Source organism: Lithobates pipiens, unplaced genomic scaffold, assembly GCF_037356315.1.
Source record: "Lithobates pipiens isolate NorthernLeopardFrog02 unplaced genomic scaffold, aLitPip1_a1.2 Scaffold_18, whole genome shotgun sequence".
In the NCBI taxonomy this organism is placed as follows: Eukaryota; Metazoa; Chordata; class Amphibia; order Anura; family Ranidae; genus Lithobates; species Lithobates pipiens.
The window spans coordinates 612912516-612939833 of record NW_027507758.1 but is presented as its reverse complement, the minus strand read 5'-3'; the positions used below and the strand labels follow the sequence as shown (position 1 = coordinate 612939833).

The following is a 27318-nucleotide window of genomic DNA, read 5'->3' as shown; positions in this document are numbered from 1 at the left end:
GAGTGCTATAGCCAAGAGATGTGTTTCTTTAAAAACGCTACTTAACGCTAACGCTAAAGCCTGGCTGGCGTTCTATAAGCTCTATGTAGCAAATAAAGATGAGTTAGTTTTTGGGAGGCGGACACTGAAACCAAGGGGGCAGAGACGAGGCAAAGATTCCAAGTCTCTCCATCCATCGGTCCCAGATCTTCCTCCCATTTGCGTCTACTTGGCAACGTGGTCGAATCCTGAAGTACACCAAGAATAATGCCATACCCCTTTGAGATCATACCCTTCTTACCATTACGATTAATCAACTAATTTCAGTTATAACTGTAATATCCACGTCATCTCCCCCACTGTAATATCCACATCTCCCCTACGATTGTCTGCTTGCTTACCACTACAGGCAGGCAGATCCACGAGCAGTTGGTGATGATGATGTCAGCGTGCCGTTCACTTAGGCCGCCGCCTGGTGTACCAAGATGGCCGCAGCTCCGGAGCTAGCCCGAAGCTACGGCCTTTCCTATGGGCTCAATCTGCGGATCGGCACACCATGCAATCCGCGGATTGAGAGCCAGATGCAGCCATCAAAAGAGGCACATCTGGCTCGAGAGCCATAGGTTCCCTACCCCTGTTATAGACCCTTTCTCTGAATAAAACTGGGATCTCTATTTAAAGAGCAGCGATTCTTTTGTATGCCTAGTGCGGGGTTAATCTGTCTTGAGGAGACATTTGGATGCTCGTATCAAACTGTATGTCTGTTTTTTGGCTGCTCTGTGGGGGGTATACTGTTCTGCCAATTATGTAAATTAGATGTATATAATTTATTTATGTTTTTTGTTTTGTATATAGTTTTCTGATTTATTGGTATATTCATGTTGGTACAAAACATGGGAGTAGGAAATGAGGTAAAAGAATTACTGTACAGTCCCTGCAGGGGGCCGTTAATTTTCATAATTTTTTCATTTTTTCACCTCTTATATAGGTGGGACGCATGTTTGTGCATTCTTAGGATTTGGAGTTATCGACTTCGGGGGTGTCTCTCTTGGCTTGGATAGCATCCGGGATTGGAGGACAGCGGTAGTTGTTTTCCGTTCACCTTTGGTGGTGGTGGTGTTGCGGTGGTGGCGTCGAGGGGACCCCCCAGTTCCTTAGTCGAGGTTGCATTCTTAATATAACAGAAAAAGTGATACACTAGCTCCTCCATAAATCATTGTTTTATCTGTAGTCGTTTATATGCGATTGGTAATCTCTATGAGTAGTCTACTTTGACGGGTTAGGCATTGATTTTTGGTTTCAGGCTAATATTATGGCATCAGTAGCCTCTGTGCGCCAGCGCTGATGGTATAGATATGTTGGGATCCCATTTGGCCCAACTAACGCCTGTATATGGCTTCAGATGGTGATTGTCACGATTGGGACCACTATTTGTGTGCGGATATAAATTCTGCCACAAAAGGCACATGCGCAGATGCATGCTATGCTCTTGAGCTTGCGCAGATCCCGCCATAGAATAGGCGCACGCCAAGCTGTATATTTTGTGCGCGAATACGCACTAGTTATGTGCCGTTGACATAGAGTAGGCGCACGCACTGATGCATAATCTATGTGCAAGTACTCATTGTTTATGCGCCGATGCGCATGGCGATATGCTTAGGTGTCTCCATGGAGTTACCAGGGTAGTTTGTCTTAGCTGTTATAAATTACAGTAATGCGCATGTTTGGCGGGTGTTTTTTGCGCCAGTGCGCATTTATAAACAGCAGAGACTGAGCCAGTCTCTGTGCGTTTTGTATCTACCTGATGGATGGATGCTCTGTAGGTAAAGAGCTGTTTATTATCTGTTCTATATGGTCCTATTTGCATCTGATTGGGAATTTTTGTCTGGTCTGTCTCCTTTTTTTTTTTTTTTTCTTGCATGATTATTGGTAATTATTTTCTCTTTTTTCTTTGTTTGTTGCAGTGTAGTCTTCTTAGTTGATATCGTTTCAGGATATTGGTGTGTCCCTTGTAGCTTGGATCCTCTCTATGGACTGATGGTCTGAGAACACTAGTTGTTTGAGAACGACGGCTCCATTATTGGAGAGGCCCTCTAGTGGCCAATACTAGGTACTTACCTTTGGAAATGTAATTTTACAATAATTAGTTGTCCTATAGGTGGAGATGGGAGTATTTGATTTAGCTCCCATGTCTAATTAGGTATGGATTGTCTATAATTATGCCATTAATTTGGTGCTTTTCTAGAACCTTTAGGTTGCCGATTTTGTTTTCTCTTCTGCATACATGTGTCCATAGCCAACTTGAGGGGATATATTGATACAACAGTTGTAAGTATTCTTAGCCTGAGTTTATGATGATGGTTATTGATCATTTTTAAGGAGACTGGATATTATGATGTATTTCTTAAATAATTATCTTAACAGACAGATCCTTTTGAATGCTAACCCCGGGACCTTGGGTTTGCCCAAGCATCATCCACCTCTTCCCTAAGTTCTATCTAAGGGTAGTACACCGCCTCCACTTTATGGGCCTTCTTTTGAGGTCGGCCTGACTGGGGATGTACACAATGTAAGTGAGTCTGATTCAGTGTATAAGTAAGATAAAATATTTATTAGTAATGTGATACAATGTAGTATCTATAATGCCTACTTGAAGGATTTGACTTATATACCTCTGCTCTCCCATTTTTTGACCTTCTGAGGCCGCGTACACACGGGCGGACTGTTCGCCCAACTTTGTCCGCTGAACAGTGTTTGGGCGGACAGTCCGCTCGTGTGTGGGCTTTCAGCGGACAGTTTCAGCGGACAGTTGGACGGACAAGGTTTTTCGGAATTTCCGAAAAACTGTCCGCTGAAACCTTGTTTCAGCGAACAGCCCGCTCGTGTGTAGGCTTGTTCGTCAAACAAAGTTGCACGCATGCTCAGAAAGGATTTTCACGCCGAAAGCTATAATGCAGTGTATAGGACGTCGTATTTTTCGTCCCGTCGTACGTGCTGTTCACGTCATCGCGCACGGTTTCAGCAAACAGTTCGTTCGTCGTGTGTGGGCATGTCCGTCCATGCTAATTTTGAGCCGGCTGTTTGCTGAAACTGTTGGACGGACAAAGTTGGGCGAACAGTCCGCGCGTGTGTACGCGGCCTTAGGTTTTGTGGTCATACTTATCTGGTTCTGAGGAAGCTAATCGGTGGAACGCGTCAACCAGTGTCTATGATCTTGACTACTAAAGTATACTAGAGCATGTGTTCTTATTTTTTAACTTTTATATGTATATGGTTATATTTTGTATCAATAAAATTAGAAATGTATTAAATTGTGTTTGTATATCTTGTTCAGGTACTGGTATAGTCCGTTCTTTTCCTTCTCTTTTTTGTCTACGTTATTTAGGATGAGGTTCCCCTTTAGCTTTTATCATATATTTTGGAGACTAGAAGAGAAGCGGTTTAACCTTAAGCTGCGTAAGGGTTTTTTTCTCTGTCAGGGTGGTTAGGATGTGGAACTCTCTTCCACAATTGATGGTGTTGGCAGGAAGTATGGATAGTTTTTAAAGACTCTTGGACGTGTATCTTAACAAAAATAATATACGGGGATATGGAAATGTATTTTTCTACACACACACACACCTACGCAGATTGAATTTGATGGACTGTTGTCTTTATTAAACCTTACCAACTATCTAACTCAGGCTATGTGCTGTTGTAGCATACCTGCAAAGGTAAGGTCAGGGGATCCATTAGTGGCAATTTCCAGTGTTGGAATCTTTGGGAAGAAGCCTGAGGTACAGAGGACCTTCTACTTTATGGCAGTAGCAGTTGACATTGTGCCCTTCCCGTTGTGTGGCTTTCTGGTCTTCTCGCTAACAGGGTTCTCTAACAGCCTCCGGGCAGAGAGGTTTAGAGCCTATCTTATTGGTTCTGGGTCTCTCTGCTAGGGTATAACGCTCTTAGGCTTGGAGTTCACCAGAGCTTCACAGGTTGCCACTGGAGTCCTCTTCCATTTTATTATATCTTTTCATGTGACAACTCTCTTGCTGTTCTGGACCGCTGTCTCTCTTTAACTCGTGTATCATTGGACCAATGGGTTGGAACTAAAGATAACCTGCCAAAACCAAAGAACCGTGAATGGCATTACCCTTACCCACCCCATACGAGGCAGCACCTAACTTTACTACTACTTTAGATCCTGCCAAGAGACAGTAGGAGGCAGGTGGCTTTAAAGCTGGAATTATACAAATGGGACCCACCCCCCAGGGTGTACTGCTCCCTATATCATGCAGATTTAAAGTGGTTGTAAACCCTCCCCTACAACGTTGTCCCATGTGAATCAGCATAAAAAACCCCAATGAACACTGCTTGTAGATATCTCCTTTCTTGCTTAGTATTGTTGTAATCCTTTTTGTTCTTTAGAAGGATGTCACTGAGCATGCCCAGATCTCCCCTGATTTACGGCACACTCTCTATGTCTTATCTATCTGTTATCAGGACTTCCTACAGCACATCACTGAACTCCCAGCAGGCTGCTAATCACTCAGAGCTTCCTTCTACACACCATGTGGCCATGTGACATCACATACAGTGTAAAGCAGGGAATGGGACAGCAGTACTGCAGTCTTATCAGCTAAAGCTGATAGGACTCACACAGGCAAACACTAGATAATCAGCACAAGTAAATACTATGAAATAAGCAAGTCAGCTATGAACAGGGAGGCAGGGTTGCCATAGAAACGTTGGATTGAGAAGGAGGCTTGGTTAACAGTAGAGGAAGTGCTCAATGTAAGGGCGGAAATACACTCCACTATGGACTCCGAAAACAATACGCTGCCTAACCCCTGGAAACAAGTTTTTTAAAGTTTCTTTAAATAGTAAGTAATATGCAATTTGGACTTACAGTGGCTATAGTCTGATAATTACTTATTATAATGGATTAAATGAAAAGCAGCATCAGAGTGGGAGAGTTTACTTCCTCTTTAATGTACACAGCACAAAGGGGACATTTTGTAATTTTGCATAAGTCAGATTTTCCCTTTAACACGAAAGACATGACTAGGCGTAGTGCAGAGATAAAGGATTCTTTTGGGTGAGCTCTCCTATGGACACATAAGGGTTAATACCATTGTCATCTCTCATCCACCATCTCATTCTCACACCACGCCCCCGTCTGCTGCAATCTCTGTGGAGAGACAAGGAAATGAGAATTACTGCTTCATAGAGCAAGACTTATCACAGATTCACATCTACATGGGAGACTAGAGAATGGCAGGGACATGATAGGGGATAGACTATGCTTATTTAACTCTAAATGTAACTTATATAACTTCGACATATACTATAGTGCTGTACAGAGAACACTGAGCCAGTCGCTTCGGTCTCTGCGCTAGGGGAGCGCTAATGTCCCCCCACAGCCACACACCATCAATATTATACAGTATATCACAAAAGTAAGTACACCCCTCACATTTTTGTAAACATTTTATTCTATCATTTCATGTGACAACAATGAAGAAGTAGTGAGTGTACAGCTTGTTTAACAGGTGTAAATTTGCTGTCCCCTCCAAATAACTCAACACACAGCCATTAATGTCTATACCACTTGCAACAAAAGTGAGTACACCCCTAAGTGAAAATGTCCAAATTGGGTCCAAAGTGTCAATACTTTGTGGCCACCATTATTTTAAAGCACCGCCTTAACTCACTTGGGCATGGAGTTCACTGGAGCGTCACAGGTTGCCACTGGAGTCCTCTTCCACTCCTCCATGACGACATAACGGAGCCGGTGGATATTAGAGACCTTGCGCTCCTCCACCTTCCATTTGAGGATGACCCACAGATGCTCAATAGGGTTTAGGTCTAGAGACATGCTTGGTCAGTTCATCACCTTTACCCTCAGCTTTTTTAGCAAGGCAGTGGTCATCTTGGATGTGTGTTTGGGTCGTTGTCATGTTGGAATACTGCCTTGCCGCCCAGCCTCTGAAGGGAGGGGATGATGCTCTGCTTCAGTATGTCACAGTACATGTTGGCATTCATGGTTCCCTCAATGAATTGTAGCTCCCCAGTGCCGGCAGCACTCATGCAGCCCCAGACCATGACACCCCAACCACCCTGCTTGACTGTATGCAAGACACACTTGTTTTTGTACTCCTCATCTTGTTGCCACCAGACACACTTCACACCATCTGAATCAAAGAAGTTTATTTTGGTCTCATCAGACCACGGGACATTTATGTCCCGTGGTCTGATGGTTTATTTATTACTGGACACGGTTCCAGTAATCCATGTCCTTAGTCTGCTTGTCTTCAGCAAATTGTTTGCAGGCTTTCTTGTGCATCATCTTTACAAAGGCTTCCTTCTGGAACAACAGTCATGCAAAACCAATTTGATGCAGTGTGCGGCGTATGGTCTGAGCACTGACAGGCTGACCCCCCCCCCCCCACCCCTTCAACCTCTGCAGCGATGCTGGAAGCACTCATACGTCTATTTCCCAAAGACAACCTCTGGATATGACGCTGAGCACGTGCACTCAACTTCTTTGGTCGACCATGGCGAGGCCTGTTCTGAGTGGAACCTGTCCTGTTAAACCGCTGTATGGTCTTGGCCACCGTGCTGCAGCTCAGTTTCAGGGTCTTGGCAATCTTCTTAAAGCCTAGACCATCTTTATGTAGAGCAACAATTATTTTTTTCAGATCCTAAGAAAGTTCTTTGCCATGAGGTGCTATGTTGAACTTCCAGTGACCAGTATGAGAGATTGAGAGCGATAACACCAAATTTAATACACCTGCTCCCCATTCACACCTGAGACCTTGTAACACTGAGTCACATGACACCGGTGAGGAAAAATGGCTACTTGGGCCAATTTGGACATTTTCACTTAGGGGTGTACTGACTTTTGTTGCCAGCGGTTTAGACATTAATGGCTGTGTGTTGAGTTATTTTGAGGGGACAGCAAATGTACACTGTTATACAAGCTGTACACTCACTACTTTGTACATTGTAGCAAAGTGTCATTTCTTCAGTGTTGCCACATGAAAAAGGTAGAATAAAATATTCACAAAAATGTGAGGGGTGTACTCACTTTTGTGAGATACTGTTCTTTTGTAAAGCTCTGACATATACTGCAGTGTTGTACAGAGAATACTGAGCCAGTCACTTCAGTCTCTGTCAGGGCCGGGACAAGGGGTGGGCAGGAGGGACGGCTGCCCCTGGCGCAGTGGTTTATTGCAGAGGTAGGGCGCACCCTGACCCTAACCCTAAGGGAAAGGGGGGGCGCAGTTTGGCACCTTTGCCCTGGGCGCTGGATGACCTTGTCCAGCCACTGGTCTCTGCCATACAGGAGCTTTTACCACTAATATTAATGGCCCGGTATTAATGAACCTGACCAGGTGAATGGTAACATTGATCCTCTAGTGTTGCAGACCTTCAGAAAACATAATTCTGTAGTGTGTGGCGGTTCCCTGTGATCTGTGGACTGATGTACCTTATTAATACGGGGAAAGGCACCTCCTCCCGCATGAATAGCAGCACTTCAGGTCTTGGAGACAGTCCCCATCTCTTTTGCACATAGGTCTTAAAACTACTTTGCAAGGTTCTGACCTGACCGGGCATTTTCCAGGTTTTACTGCGGAAACAAGACAGAGATGGACAGTCAGTTGCTCGTTACGCCAGTCATGCCAAACTCAGATACATGAATGTTCCTCATCCTCATAGGTATTCACATCTTCATCCATGGGCAACACATTGACTCTAATCACATGCTTCAAACCCCCCCACCCTCCCATTAGAATCCATGCATCTGGCGTACTGCTACTGCATGGGGGCCAGATGCATGGATATCACCAGAGCAGGACAGTCACTATGGTACTGCTGTGTCTAGTGATCAAAGGCACTGATTGGCTACACTGATGACACTGAGGTCCTGGATAGTAAAATGGTGGCTGCTGCTGCTGTATGTTGAATGCAAATTTTCAAGAAAAAAAGTAATTTTAAATAAATTTTAGTCCACACAAACACAATATAATGCCCAATTCTTATGATGCTGTGTCAAGTAAATATACACCAAACATGTCAAGATTTAAAATAACAAACAACAGCACCTAAAATTGTCTATATGTGACTTTTTTTTTTTTGCAGATTATCAGTTTAGAGTTATTCATGAATTATGGCCCAAAAATGATTGCTCTCGCTCTGACGTACATGGTGAGACCTCACATGTGTGGTAAAATCACCATTTATGGAGGGTGCTTTTAATTTGTTTTTACTATTTTTATTATTATTATTATTTATTATTTTTTAGCCGCTTAACCGGTTCAATACTGGCCACTTTTACCCCCTTCCTGCCCAGGCCAATTTTCAGATTTCAGCCCTGTCATACTTTGGAGGATGATTGCACGGTCATACAGCAACCAAACAACATTTTTATCATTTTTTTTCACACAAATAGAGCATTCTTTCATCACCACTGAGTTTTTTAATTTTTTGCAAAAAAGAAAAAAGTCACACAATTTTGGAAAAAAAAAATTTTTTTTAGTTTCTTTTTTGTAAATATGTATTTTTTTTCCTTCACTGATGTGCGCTGATGAGGTGGCACTGATGAGCACCAATAGGCTGCACTGATGAGGCGGTATTTAGTGGCACTGATGAGATGGCACTGAAGGGTACTGATTAGGTGGCATTGATGAGGAGGCCCTAATATTCAGGAATGATGGCAACTGATAGGTGCCACTGATGAGCATTGATGGGTGCCACTGATGAGCATTGATGGGCGCCACTGATGAGCATTGATGGGTGGCACTGATGAGAAGGCACTGATGGGCACTCATGAGAAGGCACTGATGGGCACTAAAAGGCAGTACTGATGGTCACACATTTGAATCACTGTTGGGCACAGATTGGTGTCACTAATGGACACAGATTGGCATTACTGATGGGCACTGCTGGGGCTGCACTGATGATCAGTGCCCTGATTACCTGTACAGGTCTCCCCTGCAAGGAGATGCCACTAATTGACTCTCCTCTCCTCCCAATCTGTCAGTGTGAGGCAAGCAGAACCAATAAACGGCGTTTACATGTGATTGGCTGTGATTGGACACAGCCAATCTCATGGGTAAAGAGCCGCGTCATCGGCGTGGCCGTGATCGCCATGCTGTGCGCCCCCTCTGGTGTGTGAGAACGGTGACACTGGGGTGACGTCATATGATGTCATCCCAGGACAAGAGGCAGGGCTGTCTTTAATATTTATTGGACCCTGCGCAAAACTTTCCTTGCCCCCCCCCCCCCCCATGCAGTTTTGCTTTCCGCCTGCTCTGAGACATACAATAAATTCCAGCTAGATTCAAAATCAGTTTACTGTATCAGATCAGGCAGCGATTGCGATTGGTTGCCAGAGGTTACAGTGTATCATTACCGCTCACTGACTGGTTGCTAAAGGTTACAGCACCCATTACGGCTCACTGATTAGTTGCTAGAGGTTACAGCACATGATTTCTGCTTGTTGATTGGTTGCTAGAGATTACTGTGGATATGACCTCAGGGGGGCATGATATACATATCAATGCTGTCGGCCGGCCCTATTTACATATGCATGCCGGTAATTTACATGTAAACACAGGGTCTGCAGTTGAGTCATCTTTATACAACAATAGGGCAGAGCTGGGCTGCATTAGTAGCAGCACTTCACAGAGATATTGGGACACAGCACAGGACTAAAACCTCAAGGGACGAGGGAATTTAAACCAGGATAGTTGGCAAGTGTGAGGCAGCTGCTTTGGACCCCACAACAATGACAGGGCCCAGGGCAGCTGCCCCATTTTGCCCTGCCTTAAAAACGGCCCTGACAAGAGGGGATCCCGCTTGCCATAATTTTACTTTTCGGCGGGCGGGAGGAGGTTAAAGTGGATCTAAAGAATAAAATTTTTATTATTTTAATGCATTTCCTGCATTAAGGTGAAACATGTTTAGGTAGTAGTATTGTCCCCTCACCACCCCTCCCCCCCTTTCTACTTACCTTAGCCATTTGTGATATCTTTGGTTAGGTGAAAATGATTTTTTACGTAGACATCAGGGGTCTCTCCTGCCCTCCAAAGCAACTAATCGAGCACAGATCTGCTTGGTTAGCTGCTTCGCTGTCTGTATCAGCTTCATAGAATGAGAGATATAGTTACACAGTTGTAGTGTGTATTGTATAGTGTATAATGTGATGTCATCATACATGGGAAGATCCAACAAATGAAAATCGATTCTCCCTTTGAGTTGTCACTTAGGATAGCAACTGTGATGGGACTCTTAATCCCCGTACACACGATCGGACTTTCTGACAGGAATTGTGTGATGTCAGGCTGTTGGTGGACAATTCAACCGTGTGTACGCTCCATCGGACAATTGTTGGACTTTCCACCAACAAATGTTGGCTAGCATGTTCTCAAATTTTCCGCCAACAAATGTGTGTTGTCGTACTTTCTGATTGTGTGTACACATGTCTGTCGAACAAAAGTCCAAAGTACAAACACGCGTGCTCGGAAGCAAGGACAAGCCGGAAGCGGTCGGTCTTGTAAACGAGCATTTGTAATGTTGAATTAACATTCGTGACGCAGCAAATTATGAAATCTCGAAAATGCAGCGCACATTCTCTTCTTCTTTAATGGTATATTAATGAAGCTGCTTTGCTGGTGATACTGATGGAGTTATTGCAAACGTATTTTAAAACTTTATTTTTTTCTAGTGATATCAAGAATAATGTTATTACGTTTGTTTTTGTTTTTTTTGGGCAAGTTACCACAACACCATTATCCCGTATTTTTTAAGATCAAACATACAAATATGTTGGTGTCCCTTGTTAATTTTACATTGTATTTTTTTAAATGTACCTGCCTACTCCCAAAATTATTCTCCACAATTTTTTATTGTGCATTAAAAAAAGGACAACAAATAAAATTAGACATGCTATCTGCCAATAGAACTTAACCAAAAAGTTCATTCTGTGCATCCAAAAATATAGAAAAGATACCAAATCAAATCATTATTATTCAACCAAAAAAATAATGTCAAAGCAATAACTCCAAGGCCAATAATAAATAGCACGTTATTTCCACAATAAACATGTGCAATTCGTTTCGTACGAATCGAAAATTCGTACAAATTTACGTAAATTCGTACATTCGGGAGGATCCGAAATACGAATTGCAATGCTTCTGAATTCTGTACGAAATACGAAATTTTGTTTATAAATTTCGGATCCAAATTCCGTTACAATGGAAACGTGACTGGTGATAAATTGAAATTCATCTTAACGAACATTCGTAATTGTTACGAAAAGTTAACGAACCTAAAAGTTAAAAACCCAGGAAGTCGGCACAGCACAGGGATGGTGGGAGCCCCTCATAATGATAAATTCATCATAACGAACATTCGTAATTGTTACGAAAAGTTAACAAACCTAACGAAAATTCGTATTTCATATGAAATTTTGGACACGAATTACAAAATTATTATTATTATTATTACTATACAGGATTTATATAGCACCAACAGTTTGAGCAGCACTTTACAACATGAGGGCAGACAGTACACTTACAATACAAATCAATACAGGAGGGATCAGAGGGCCCTGCTCGTTAGAGCTTACAATCTAGAAGGGAGGGTCAAGTTGAAACAAAAGGTAATAACTGTAGGGGATGAGCTGATGGAGAAAATGAAAATACAGTTTTTAGGTGTGGGTAGGGTAGGCTTCTCTGAAGAGAAGGGTTTTCAGGGATCGCCTAAAAGCTAATAAAGTAGGAGATAGGCGGACAAATTGGTGTAGGGCATTCCATAGGATTGGAGAGGCTTTGGAAAAGTCCTGGAGGCGAGTATGGGAGGAGGTGATGAGGGAGCTAGAGAGCAGGAGGTCTTGAGAGGAACGAAGAGAATGAGTAGGTTGGTATTTAGAGACTAAGCTAGTGATGTAGCTGGGGGCAAAATTGTGGATGGCTTTGTACGTAGTTGTTAGTATTTTGAATTTAATTCTTTGGCTGAGCGGAAGCCAGTGGAGGGATTGACAGGGAGGAGTAGCAGACACAGAGCGATTGGTAAGGTGGATGAGTCTGGCAGCGGCATTCATGATGGATTGAAGAGGTGATAGACTATGTAGCGGTAAGCCAATGAGAAGGAAGTTGCAGTAGTCGAGGCGAGAGATGACCAACGCATGAATTAAGAGCTTTGTTATGTCATTGGTTAGAAAGGGGCGTATTATGGAGATGTTGCAGAGGTTGAGGCGGCAGGATTTGGACAGTGATTGGATGTGTTGCTTGAAGGAGAGGTCAGAGTGCAAGACTACACCTAGAACCTTGGCATGTCGAGATGGGCTTATGGTTGTGCCATCAATACAAATTAATTCTAATACGAAACGGAACGAAACAAAACAAATTTATTGACAGCGTACATGTCTATTCTGCATCTGCAACATGTCTGACGAACGGCCATTCAGAAACGAACTGAAATACACGAAATGAAAAGCGCAAACTGAAAAACGCTAAATGAAGAACACGGAAAAAAAAAGCGCGAATCAACACTCACCAAACTTCTACTAACACAAAATTAGCAGAAGGAGCCCAAAGGGTGGCGCTAAGAGCTGAAAAACCACGTAGTACGTCACTGCATTTGTAATTGTTAGCCAACAATTGTGTGGCCGTGTGTATGCAAGACAAGTTTGGGCCAACACTCTTCAGACAAAATTCCACGGTTTTGTTGGCCAACAATCCGATCGCGTGTACGAGGCATAAGACTGCAATTGTCATGCATTTGAGAGTGGAGGCTTGGTACATAGAAGCATGATTTGAGAGGCTTCGAATGGGTATATCAAAATAAATATTTTATCAGTTACCCCAAATCCTCATGAGTTAAATGACATATTGTTAAATGTTGATCATATAGGGAGGAAATCAAATAAGGAGGCTGTGAAAGTTGATGTAGCGACATTGTTAGGAAAGATCAGCAGGTAAAAATGTATCCAAACAGCCAGGGGAGATTTACCAAAGACATGTGATCCTAATGTGAAAAATAAAGTTAAACAAAATAATATTAACCACTAGGCACTAGGCTCCCGGCCACAGTGCATTTCCTGCGGCGGGCGGCAGTTGCAGGCTCATTCCCTTTTTTTTATATACATCATTGTGCCTCTTCTGGGTTTGGAAAGTGCAGTGTGCCCCCTGGGGCATGCAGCGCACTGCTCCTGTGCCCGATGTGCCCACCGTATTCAGCTTATTACTGTTACCGCTGGTAATCTGTAACTAAGTATTGAGTGATCGCTGAGATTGGCCATAGCCATCACATGATAACAATATACAGCACCTGTCAAGAGTGGAATTCCATTCATGAACAGATTGCTTATTGTTGTAATCTGTGACCGGCCCACAGCAATTACATGGTCCCGGCTACCTGTACCATGTGATTAGCTGTAGCCAATCACAAACCACAACCATAATTAAGCTGTTCATGCATGGGAAACCCATCCTTAACAGCTTAACATATTGCTGATACAGTGATCATCACTGTAGAAGCAATAACAGTGTAAAAAAATAAAAATAAAAATCACCGATTACCCAACGCCCACCCCCCCCCCCCCCCCCAGAGTAGGGGGGTTTAAAAATTGAATAAAAAATTAATAGTACAATGATGGCCGGTTAGGAACATTGTTTTTTTGGGAGGAGGTCATGTGACGTCCTCCCGGAATGTGCCTCTCACTCGGCCGCGGGGTCGCGTGTCGGCACGGCCTGTCTGATCAGTGTTCCGGCCCGCTGCCTGCACCATGTGATCGCTGTGACCAGTCACAGCAGATCACATGACAGTTGTAAGCAGAGGATTGCTTCCGTTCATGCCATCCATTATATACAATTGTGTTTCTAATGCCCCATACACATGGTCGGAAATTCCGATGGAAAAAGTCCGATCGGATTATGTTGTCGGAAAATCCGATCGTGTGTGGGCTCTATCAGACTTTTTCTGTCGGAATTTCCAACGGAAAAAGTTTGAGAGCTGGATCTAAAAAAATTTCCGATCTGACTTTTTCCGATCGCGTGTAGTGAATTCCGACGCACAAAGTGTCACGCGTGCTCAGAAAAATTTTTGGAGACGAAAGCTATTGGCTACTGGCCTTCTATGTAGTCCTGTCGTATGTGTTTAACGTCACCTCGTTCCGAAGGATCGGATTTTCCGACAACTTTGTGCGACCGTGTGTATGCAAGACAAGTTTTCATTTTTTTTATTTATTTAATTAAAAAAAAATTCAATAAAAAAGTGGTAATCAAATAAAAAAGAAAGCTCTATTTATTTGAAAAAAGTATATCAAGTTTATTTGTATAGTGTTGCATGACCATGCAATTGCCAGTTAAATTAGTGCAGTGATGAATAGCAACATATGCCCTGGTCATGGAGGGGGTAAAACCTTTCGGAGGTGGTTCAAGTATAAAGGACCGTACACACGATCTGACTTTTTGACAACAAACATGCAAATTAGCTGTTTTGGAGCAACATCCGACCGCATGTACGATCCATCGGACAAACTTTTTCGGGTTTTCATCTGACTTTTGTTGGCTGTGTGAACGGACAAATTTTCTGGCAACAAAAGTCCGATGGAGCAAAGTCTGATCGTGTGTACAGAAAACCATAGGACTTTTGTACAAAGTACGAACACGCATGCTCAGAACCAATGCAAAAAATCAGACAACAATACAGAAGTTGACCAAAGGTGGCGGTAAAGAGCAGAAAAAACACGTGATTTGGTGAAAGTTGGCTGAAAAAGTCCTGCCGTTTGTATGCAATACAAGTTCACGGCCGACGCCCTTTGTACAAAAATCCACAGGAAAGTTTGTACAAAGTCCGATCGTGTGTATGAGGCTTTAAGTTTGCTGAGGTCTCATATCATCAATTATGTTTCAATTCTAAGTATTGGACACACATTTATAAATAGAGGGAGGGAGGAATAAAAGAGGAGGGTAAGAAGAAATAGTCTTTATGGCATAGCTCCACTTACTTATGTCTTCTGCTTGGAGCAGAACTGCCCCCAGAAGAAGGAATAGAGATGCCACCACCACCTTCATGTCTTCCGGGAATATACCTCTGATTATCAGCTCTGCAGATGGATTTTATAACCAGATAATTAGGACAGGTTAAGCTCTGAAACAAAATCATAGTCAAAGTCTTTGCAGGGGTCCCCAAGGGGAGGGGAGGCTCTCTGGGGACCCTGATGTAAGTGGGGGGCTCTCTGGGGACTTTGATGCAAGGGGGAGGCTCTCTGGGGATCCTGATGCAAGGGGGATGCTCTCTGGGGACCCTGATTTAAGGGGGAGGCTCTCTGGGGACCCTAATGTAAGTGGGGGCTCTCTGGGTAATCTGGGGCAAGGGGGATGCTCTCTGGGGACCCTGAGTTAAGGGGAGGCTCTCTGGGGACCCTAATGTAAGCGGGGGCTCTCTGGGGACCCTGATGTATGGGGTAAGCTCTCTGGGGACCCTGATTTAAGGGGGAGGCTCTCTGGGGACCCTAATATAAGTGGGGGGGCTCTCTGGGGAATCTGGTGCAAGGGAGATGCTCTCTGGGGACCCTGATTTAAGGAGAGACTCTCTGGGGACCCTAATGTAAGTGGGGGGCTCTCTGGAAACCCTGATTTAAGGGGAAGGCTCTCTGGGTACCCTAATGTAAGTGCGGGGCTCTCTGGAAACCCTGATTTAAGGGGAAGGCTCTCTGGGTACCCTAATGTAAGTGGGGGGCTCTCTGGGGACCCTGGTGCAAGGGGGATGCTCTCTAGGGAGCCTGATTTAAGGGGGAGGCTCTCTGGGGACCCTAATGTAAGTGGGGGGCTCTCTGGGGAATCTGGTGCAAGGGGGGTGCTCTCTGGGGACCCAGATTTAAGGGGAGGCTCTCTGGGAACCCTAATGTAAGTGGGGGTCTCTCTGGGGACCCTGATGCAAGGGGGATGCTCTCTGGGAACCCTGATTTAAGGGGAGGCTCTCTGGGGACCCTAATGTAAGCAGGGGGCTCTCTGGGGACCCCGATGCGTGGGGGAGGCTCACTGAGGACCCTGATGCAAGGGGGAGGCTCTCTGGGGACCCTAATACAAGGGGGAGGCTCTCTGGGGACTCTGATGTAAGGAGGGGCTCTCTGGGGACCCTAATGTAAGTGGGGGGCTCTCTGGGGAATCTGGTGCAAGGGAGATGCTCTCTGGGGACCCTGATTTAAGGGGAGGCTCTCTGGGGACCCTAATGTAAGTAGGGGGCTCTCTGGAAACCCTGATTTAAGGGGAAGGCTCTCTGGGTACCCTAATGTAAGTGGGGGGTTCTCTGGAAACCCTGATTTAAGGGGAAGACTCTCTGGGTACCCTAATGTAAGTGGGGGGCTCTCTGGGGACCCTGGTGAAAGGGGGATGCTCTCTGGGGACCCTGATTTAAGGGGGAGGCTCTCTGGGGACCCTAATGTAAGTGGGGGGCTCTCTGGGGAATCTGGTGCAAGGGGGGTGCTCTCTGGGGACCCAGATTTAAGGGGAGGCTCTCTGGGAACCCTAATGTAAGTGGGGGGCTCTCTGGGGACCCTGATGCAAGGGGGATGCTCTCTGGGAACCCTGATTTAAGGGGAGGCTCTCTGGGGACCCTAATGTAAGCAGGGGGCTCTCTGGGGACCCCGATGCGTGGGGGAGGCTCTCTGAGGACCCTGATGCAAGGGGGAGGCTCTCTGGGGACCCTAATACAAGGGGGAGGCTCTCTGGGGACTCTGATGTAAGGGGGGCTCTCTGGGGATATATACATACACATACACATGTATATTACTGTATATACATGTGTATGCCCACCCAAGCATATGACTTTCTTTACTACGCTACTATGGGCTTTAGCCCCAGATCTTTTGTAGACCTAGCAATGCCCCTGGTGCCCAGTGCTTAATTTAAACGAATTGTGATACCCAGATCTTACCTAGTAAAAATACAGTAAATACACACCACAGTGCAAAGGGGGGTTGAGAGACATTAACTTTCTTTAATAAATGGTGGTTGCAATGAAAGACATTGACATGAAATGACAAGAAATTACATTCAGGGGTATTACTGACAGAACAATCATACCGTTTATAAAACACACTTATAAAAACTGAGCATTTATGCTACAAAAAAATTCTAACATTCCAATGACAGCGTGTAGAAATCACATGGACAGTCATGCAGCTTGTTCTCTAATCACACTCTGGTTGTCTTTTTTTACGTGTCACAGGACCATAAACTAGATCATTTTATTCTGTCTGGGGTCAGAGAATAATCTCTCTTACCTGAACACGAGGATATTCACCGCTCTGGGAGAACAGGGCTGTTACTGACGAGACGTTCCCACCAGAAACAGGTGACTACGTTCCCCTTGCAATAATTTGCATTTACAAATATTGAGGTAGTGAAAAATATAAACATCAGGAAAGAAGGCTCACAAAAAGAAAAAAAAAATGAATATAAATAAATAATAAAAATAATTTCATATATACCAAAACGTGAAAAACTGAGCGGTTTAAATAGTAGAACAGTGCCTTGAAAAAGTATTCATACCCCTTGAAATTTTCCACATTTTGTCATGTTACAATAAAAAATGTACATGTATTTTATTGGGATTTTACGTGATTGATCAATACAAAGTGGCGCATAATTGTGAAGTGGAAAGAAAATGATAAATGGTTTTAAACATTTTTTACAAAAAAATATGTGAAAAGTGTGGCATTGGTATTGGTATTCAGCCCCCCACACCACCCCCGAGTCAATACTTTGTAGAACCACCTTTCACTGCAATTACAGCTGCAATTCTTTGTGAGGATGTCTCAACTAGGGATGGGCCAGACAGACCCCTGTTTGGTTTGCACCGGTACTTTCGAACTCCGCAAAAGTTTGGACCCGAATAACGAACCTCATTATGCCGCTTACACGCGACTGGACTTTCCGGCAAAATGGGTCCAACAGTCTTCCTGACAGACATTCGCCGGAGTTCCGACGGACTTTCCGAATGAACAGACTTGGCCACGCATGAACAGACTAAGTACGTTTGAAAGTCCCTTCGTTTTGAACGTGATGACGTAAGACGGGACTAAAAAAGGAAGTTCAATAGCCAGTAGCCAATAGCTTCCTTTGCATCATATTTGGTCCGTCGTACCAGCATATAGATAAATGGTTTCCCCATAGGAATTGAGTCTGTTGGACAGATTTGAAACATGTTCTATTTCTAGGTCCGTCAGATTTTTTTAATGAAAAATAATCAGATTAGCCCACACACGATCGGATTATCCGACGGACTGATTCCGTCGGACCTAGTCTGCCGAAAAGTCCAGTCGTCTGTACGTGGCATTAGAGTCAATGGGACCCGAACGTCAAAAATCAAAAGATCCCATTTTGAAGGCTTATATGCAAGTAATTGGGCATACAATGGTTATAGGGGTCCGGGTCCTGCCCGGGTGGACGTGTATCAATAAAAAAAAAAGTTTATGAGAAGCATAATTTTTAAATGAGCAGTGATTTTTTTATTTTTAAAGTGAAAGCTTAAAAATGAAAAATTCCTTTCAATATGGTACCTGGGGGGTCCCCTTAGTCTACCTGTAAAGTGGCAGATCTGTACCATGTCTAGAATCTTCTGCAATAATTGTATTTATAAAGCTTGTAATTTTCCCTGCAAACAGCTGGGGAGCCAGTGTGTATGATGAGGCCACAATGTAGTGCACTGGGAACAAGGTTAGAGATTTGTTGGATACATTCTGGTGTCACTTTGACTTTGTATAGAAATAAAGGGTGTGTAAAAAATTGGTCTTTGGGTGTCGGTCGCGCCTTTCCCCACCGTAACCCTGTAGAGGCAATCTTGATGAAAGCAAGAATTGGCTTTGCTGTAAAAAAATTACAATGATATGCACCTGTCAAACAGGTGCTGAAAAATTAGTCTTTGGGTGTTAATTGTGCCCATGAAACCTATACCAAAAACATTCTTCCAGATGAAATGCTTGAACACTCTCAAACCTAGGCAGCCTCAAAGTCCTGCAGAGATTTCACATTCCAAAAAGACTTAATCTGTGATATCAGCATCAGGGGCTTCATAGCTGGTAATCTAGGACTGGGTCATTTTTATAAAAGTCGAACGGTCCACGAAGTCTGTGGACAGACGCATTCTATGATCAGTAACAAAACCACCTACAGCACTGAATGCCTGTTCTGAAAGCATACTGGATACAGGGCAGCCGAAAACCTCAATAGCATACTGGGCAAGTTCTGGCCAGTGGTCTATTCTCATGATCCAGTTAGTCAGTGGATCATCAGCTGGAAAGCTCTCCATCTCTGTTTTGGCCCCGAGGTAATCATCCGCCATGTGATGGAGATGCTGCCGATGGGATGTGGAAGCTGACAGACCTGGGCGATGAGGACTAAAAAAATTCTGAAATCCCACACTTAGGCGGACACCTTCTCTAACGCTCTTCTCTTGACCAACAGAAGACTCAAAAGGACATTTTCCATCACACTGTAACCTACGGGAGTCAGGAAAAATGTTCAATAAAAATTCTCTTTAACGTATCTTCCAGAGATTTTATCTTCTGCACTCCCTGTGGTGACGGTATGAGTTCTGAGACCTTCCCCTTATAATGGTGGTCAAGGAGGGTTGCCAATCAGTAATCATCCTTCTCCTTTATGCCATGTATTCTTGGGTCCTTTCGCAGGCTTTGAAGCATGAGGTTGCCTTCAAATTTGCCAAGGCTTGAGAAGCAGACTCCTCTGGGTCATTTAGGATGACAGCATCTAGAACTTCCTCCTCCCAGCCACGTACTACTCCCAGGGGTCCTGGGATTGGAAAGCCATCACTTACAGATTGATGCATGTCTTCCTCTTCTTCGAAGTCTATAAAAGTGCCAGAATCCTCCTCCTCATCCTCCTCCCCTCTCACCTCCTGTGTGTTCTGTGGCATAGGAATGACGGTGTCTAGATAAAGTAGGCCTCAAGAGGAAAGGAAGTCCTCCCTTCCTCCTGCTGCTCTACCTCCAGTGCCCTGTCCATAATGCCACACAGAGTCTACTGCAGCAGGAACACAACAGGCATTGTGTCACTGAATGCATGCGCTGTCACTTCTCACCATCCTCGTGGCCTCCTCAAATGGTGACAATACAGTGCATGCATCCTTAATGATCAGCCATTGGCATGGGGAAAAAAAGCAGAGGCGGCCTGAGCCTGTCATCATGCCATACTGGCAAAGATACTCATTGACAGCCCTCTGCTGCATGTATAGCCGTTGCAGCATTCCCAAAGTTGAGTTCCACCTGGTGGACATGTCACAAATCAGGCGGTTTACGGGCAGGTGGAATTCCTGCTGAATTTCAGCCAAACGAGCACTGGCTGTGTATGACCTCCTGAAATGGCTACAGACCCTTCTGGCCTGTTTTAGTATATCTTGCAAGCCTGGGTATATACTTAGGAAACGCTGCACCACCAAATTGAGGACATGTGCCAGTCATGGCACATGTGTCAACTTTCCCTGTCTAAGGGTGTACAGTAGATTTGAACCATCATCGGACACCACCATTCCTTGCTCCAGCAGGAGTGGTGTGAACCACCTCTGGTCCTGTCCCTGCAGAGCTGCAAGAATCTCTGTGTGGTTCCTGTCCCCTAAACACACCAGCTGAAGCACTGCATAGCACCTTTTAGCCTGGCTCTGGGAATAGCCCTTTGAACACTTAGGGGGTACCTGATGTTCATAGGGCAATTCTGCAGAGGAGGGCATGGAGGTGGCAGAGGAGGAGGAGGAGGGGGTAGAGCTCTCAGGTGTGGCATCATCACCAACAGCTGTATGGGGACTCAGGGCACAACAAGCTGCCACACCAAGCCCTGTCCTGCATCCTTTCGAATTGTAAGCAGCGTTACCCAGTGTGCTGTGAACTAAATATATCGAACCTGCCCATGCTTTGCTTGACCACGTGTCAGCAGTAAGGTGGATTTTATGGTTGACTGCCTTGCCCAACGATGCCAGAACATTCCCTTCCACATAAAGGTAGAGAGATGGACATGAATTTACATGAAAAGTAGTAGCAACTGGGAACCTGCCATTGTGGTACAGCCAGGGGTCAGGTCCTGGGGAAAAAAGTGTGGGAACTCCCACCCAAGATCCACTCCCCCACCAAAAAAAAAAAATACGCTCATAAGCACAAACACTTAAAAAGTTGTATTTTTCATCCAATTTTCATATTGTGTGTATGAAGCTTAACTTTTAGTACATAAAAAAAAATTATATAATATATTTATAAACATAAATAGGGTAATTCTCTGAATAATCAGCATTCATTCAATTATGCTTCCATGCAAATGTGAACATCATGTTCTGATCTTTATTGGGGAATTTTATTTTGTATATAGAGCTTACACCTGCAGCAAATCCTATATATTCTGTTTAATTTTTTTTGAGTCATATATACTTACATCTTTTGAGTTTTTTTTTATTTTTTAGCGCCAGTGACACCTCATGCACAAATGGGATGGACAGATGGGTCAGTTCAGGAGGTAGGCAGAGATGGGGACAGCAAGGATTGGCTCAGACAGCGGGCAGAAACATGATCAATAAAAAGGTCAGGGTCAGTGCAGGCAGTAGACAGAGCAAAGCTGCACTGGTGTAGTGGTGATCAGGAATACTATTACTGGCGCTGCCCTGGCTATGGTGACACTGGCACTGGTATGGCTTGCAATCAGAAATAGTGTTTCTGATGACACTGGTGTGGTGACAGTTCATGGAAGGGCGATGTGTGCAGTGTGTGCCAACTAAACCCCTGGGTTGAAGGTCTTGAGTGCAAAATAGATTGGGACTGTCCCTGGTTTAAGAAGTGCTGCCCTCGATGCGGGTTACATTGTGTTCCCCAATTCTATAAGGTACATCAGCCTAGAGATATCAGAAAGTCAGATCACCTACCTGAGGCCGCTTGGCAGCAGGTGCCAGGGAAGGCAGCATCCTCTACTTTAGCTTGTGCAATCCACTCTGGCAACGACCCCAAGACCATGTGTTCCCAGAATATAAATGTTGGCATCCGGCATGCTCAAGGGCACCCTCCCCTGTAATAGGCCAGAGCTGTTCATTTGGCTAGTTCCCACCTATGTTCTGGAAACCTCTAGTGCTTTCCAGAAGGCAGGAGGAGCCCAGGAAAACTTAACAGCACCAGAACATCATGAGCAGTCCTGACTAATAGACTGCAGCACTCTTGTAGGCAGAATGCTAAAGATACATTTGACTTTTAGCAGTCCCGTTAGGCAGAGGAGCAAATGACACTAATTTAACTATATACAGTCACGGTACAAAAGGTAAACCGCGCTACTCAAACAACAAAAGAAAGCAACCTATAAGCAGCAACCCTAATCGTAATACTCCGATTTCAAACTAAATAGGTGAACAAAATGAGCTGCGCTAAAAACAATGAAACTAGAAAATAATCAAACACCAAAAAACCTAATCAACCTATACCAATAGACGTAAAAACAATATTAAATTGACAGAAAAATGTGATTAGTGAATAGTATACATGAATACTAACGTATCGTCATAAAGTGAATAAAGTGTATACTAGACCTAAAATGACATTGATGTGAATATTACAAAGAGAACCCCCACAATAATTAATGTAGATTGACACAAAAAAAGGGTTATAATGTGTGCTAGATTTAAACGAATAGTATTAACTAAAATAATATTCAAAAAACCATAAAAAGTTCATATGTGATGAAAAAAATATATTTATATATAGTCCCAAGATTAATATTGGTTCTTCAAACTTGACATAAAGGTGCAAAAATATCCCCAAATGCGTGTATATAAAAACAAAAAAAAAAAATTTTTCAAAACAATCCTCCACCAGTGAGAAGAGGGGCCGCTTACCAGAGCTTTAGATCCCAGTGTTAGTGAGATCAGTAAGGCAACAGCACAGAGGTTTCTGGGTGAACCGTCACAGGCATCCCACCATCTCCATCTCCAATATGAAGCCTCCAATCGAGAAACGAAGGTGTCGTAGATTGCTGACACCACGCTGTCTCTATCTCCAATACGAAGCCTCCAGTCCGGGAACGAAGGTATCATGGATCATATAAAAAATCAAAGACACTCGCATAGCGTAAAACCACTTGGTTTAATAAAGTAAAGTTTAAAAGATTTACACTCACATGCGTAAAGAAAAAACGATCATATAAAAACGAGCCGGCCGGACTCGTGTGCCGCCCGCACTTCCTGGTTGGGCGTAGAACGCGGAGACGTCAGAACGCCTATCTCCCTACGCGCGTTTCGTCACGAACGGACGTGTTCACGGGATGCGGGACGGCGTTCTGACGCACCGCATATATACAAATTCTTAAACGGACAGCCTCGGTCTGAGCTCCATGCTGTCCTCTCAATCCACCATGTTGGGTGAGGGAAAGAGGACTGGAATGCCCATATTAACCCCCAGTCCACCATTTTACATAAGAAAAAAAAGGGGTAAAGATTTTTGCCCTACCATTACGCAGAGGCAAACCCATAATAATAACCCTCCCGATTCTTTTAGGAACCATAAATTAAAAATACAAAATTGTTATAGAAGTACATAAAAAGAAATTAAAAAATTTCTTTCAAATATCAATTGAAAAATATATTTATCAAAAGGTATCCAATAAAATAATAAAACAATATTAAACACAAACAAAACAATCCAAACGGATAAACAAGACAGCTTCTGTAGTAAAGATATATACTGTCTCGTATGTCCAGATACTAATACGTTCTTAATTGAAAGAATTATATACCAGTGGAAATTGGAAACTTTTTATAGTAGTAAAACCACTGATATGGCGTATCAAAAAATGATAAGGGCAAAAAAACCTCATTGGGGACTCATGGAACTCACACCAAGTTTACAGTTGAAAAAGCAGCAACTACCACAGGAAGCTTAAGCTATGTAGATTATTCCAACCAATCATATACTATTCAAGAATTGTCAATAAACGCATTTACGTCTACTTTAATATTAAGACCATGAGGAACATAACTTTTTAATCTGTGTATCCACATCATTTCAAGCTTGGAAATGCTTCTTACCAAATGGGTTCCCCTCCAATGGGGGTTGAACTTGTCAATTCCCATAAATATTGTGTTGGTAGGGTCTCTATTGTGTGCCAGCAGGTAGTGTTTGGAGACCGAATGCTGGGTATATCCTCTACGAATATTCCCAATATGCTCATTCAAACGTACATGTAAAGCACGTTTGGTCCGCCCTACATACTGGAGGCCACAAGGGCACTCCAGCATGTAGACCACTGCCTCTGAACAGCAGGTAATAAAGGGTTCTATGGTATAAGACCTAGATGTGACCGTAGATCTAAAGGTAGTACTTCTCCTAGACCGACAGCCATTTAAGCTACATACCGTGCATTTCCTGCATTGATAGTACCCAGTGAGGTTCGAGAAAAAATGCGGACGATTCGTGGGTGGGTCCAAAACATTAGGGGCCACCCTATCCCTCAGAGATGTTACGCCTCTATAAACTACTTGGGGTCTGTCAGGCAAAATGGTTCCCAATACCGAGTCGTTCCTAAGTACATGCCAATGTTTTTTAAGTATATGTTTGATCTTAGTGTGTTGGCAGGAATAATTGGTGATGAAGGGGTAACGAAAATTGTTTTGACGGTCTCCTTCTCGTTCCTTTAGTAAATCGGATCTTTCTACTTGACTAATCTCATCTATCAGACGTGTCAAGGGTTCAGGTGGATAACCTTTATCAATGAACCTCTGAGTGAGAACGCGGGCCTGTTGTATAAAAACATCCTGTTCTGTACAGTTACGTCTCAATCTTAAGAGCTGACTTCTAGGTACTGATTTGAGCCAAGATGGATGATGGCAACTAGTAGTAGGTATAAAGGAGTTCCTATCGGTGGTTTTAAAGAAAGTTGATGTAATAAAACGTTCTCCTTTAATAGTGATAGTAAGGTCTAAAAAATTTATTTTAGTAAGACTGGCTTCATAAGTGAGGTGTATACCCCTGGTGTTGGCGTTAAGCTCACTCATAAACAAGGAGAGATCCGATTCACTCCCATCCCAAACTCCTAGAATCCCTGTAATCTACTACCTACCTAAGGTCCATAAGAGTCTAACCTGCCCCCCGGGACGACCCATTATTAGTGGGATCGATTCCATCACTTCCCGGGTGGGCAGGTATATAGATTTCTTTTTACAACCTCTAGTGCGTCGAATGCCATCATTTATTAAAGACACTAGGCATATAATTAACCTTCTCGAGGGATACCATCCTAAACCAGGGACTCTGCTGGTGACTGCAGATGTTGCGTCACTTTATACAAGCATACCCCAAAATATGGGCCTAGAGGCCGTTTCAGATTCCCTAGAAAGGTTTTCTGACCTCCCCTCAGAACAAATAATCTTTATTATGAAACTTTTAGACTATGCGGCTACGCATAACTTTTTTTGGTTTGGAGGGGATTTTTTTCGCCAGATTAAAGGGGTCGCAATGGGGGCCAAATATGCCCCTAGTTTGGCGAATTTGTTTATGGGGAAATGGGAGGAGGATGTCGTCTATGCCCGTGTCAGGCCACAGCTGACCTTTTGGGCCAGGTACATAGACGACATCCTCCTCCTATGGGATGGGAGTGAATCGGATCTCTCCTTGTTTATGAGTGAGCTTAACGCCAACACCAGGGGTATACACCTCACTTATGAAGCCAGTCTTACTAAAATAAATTTTTTAGACCTTACTATCACTATTAAAGGAGAACGTTTTATTACATCAACTTTCTTTAAAACCACCGATAGGAACTCCTTTATACCTACTACTAGTTGCCATCATCCATCTTGGCTCAAATCAGTACCTAGAAGTCAGCTCTTAAGATTGAGACGTAACTGTACAGAACAGGATGTTTTTATACAACAGGCCCGCGTTCTCACTCAGAGGTTCATTGATAAAGGTTATCCACCTGAACCCTTGACACGTCTGATAGATGAGATTAGTCAAGTAGAAAGATCCGATTTACTAAAGGAACGAGAAGGAGACCGTCAAAACAATTTTCGTTACCCCTTCATCACCAATTATTCCTGCCAACACACTAAGATCAAACATATACTTAAAAAACATTGGCATGTACTTAGGAACGACTCGGTATTGGGAACCATTTTGCCTGACAGACCCCAAGTAGTTTATAGAGGCGTAACATCTCTGAGGGATAGGGTGGCCCCTAATGTTTTGGACCCACCCACGAATCGTCCGCATTTTTTCTCGAACCTCACTGGGTACTATCAATGCAGGAAATGCACGGTATGTAGCTTAAATGGCTGTCGGTCTAGGAGAAGTACTACCTTTAGATCTACGGTCACATCTAGGTCTTATACCATAGAACCCTTTATTACCTGCTGTTCAGAGGCAGTGGTCTACATGCTGGAGTGCCCTTGTGGCCTCCAGTATGTAGGGCGGACCAAACGTGCTTTACATGTACGTTTGAATGAGCATATTGGGAATATTCGTAGAGGATATACCCAGCATTCGGTCTCCAAACACTACCTGCTGGCACACAATAGAGACCCTACCAACACAATATTTATGGGAATTGACAAGTTCAACCCCCATTGGAGGGGAACCCATTTGGTAAGAAGCATTTCCAAGCTTGAAATGATGTGGATACACAGATTAAAAAGTTATGTTCCTCATGGTCTTAATATTGAAGTAGACGTAAATGCGTTTATTGACAATTCTTGAATAGTATATGATTGGTTGGAATAATCTACATAGCTTAAGCTTCCTGTGGTAGTTGCTGCTTTTTCAACTGTAAACTTGGTGTGAGTTCCATGAGTCCCCAATGAGGTTTTTTTGCCCTTATCATTTTTTGATACGCCATATCAGTGGTTTTACTACTATAAAAAGTTTCCAATTTCCACTGGTATATAATTCTTTCAATTAAGAACGTATTAGTATCTGGACATACGAGACAGTATATATCTTTACTACAGAAGCTGTCTTGTTTATCCGTTTGGATTGTTTTGTTTGTGTTTAATATTGTTTTATTATTTTATTGGATACCTTTTGATAAATATATTTTTCAATTGATATTTGAAAGAAATTTTTTAATTTCTTTTTATGTACTTCTATAACAATTTTGTATTTTTAATTTATGGTTCCTAAAAGAATCGGGAGGGTTATTATTATGGGTTTGCCTCTGCGTAATGGTAGGGCAAAAATCTTTACCCCTTTTTTTTCTTATGTAAAATGGTGGACTGGGGGTTAATATGGGCATTCCAGTCCTCTTTCCCTCACCCAACATGGTGGATTGAGAGGACAGCATGGAGCTCAGACCGAGGCTGTCCGTTTAAGAATTT

The 27318-nt window shown here is 43.5% G+C and overlaps 1 long non-coding RNA gene across 1 annotated transcript; it reads right to left on the bottom strand.

Annotated features, from left to right (window-relative positions):
• Positions 1-4957: 4957 nt before the first annotated feature.
• On the bottom strand, positions 4958-15092 carry LOC143990352 (uncharacterized). The gene is made up of 3 exons (XR_013277277.1): positions 14975-15092; positions 7448-7588; positions 4958-5146 (listed from the first exon to the last, which is right to left on the bottom strand). It is a non-coding gene; the product is annotated as an uncharacterized LOC143990352 (long non-coding RNA).
• Positions 15093-27318: the final 12226 nt, after the last annotated feature.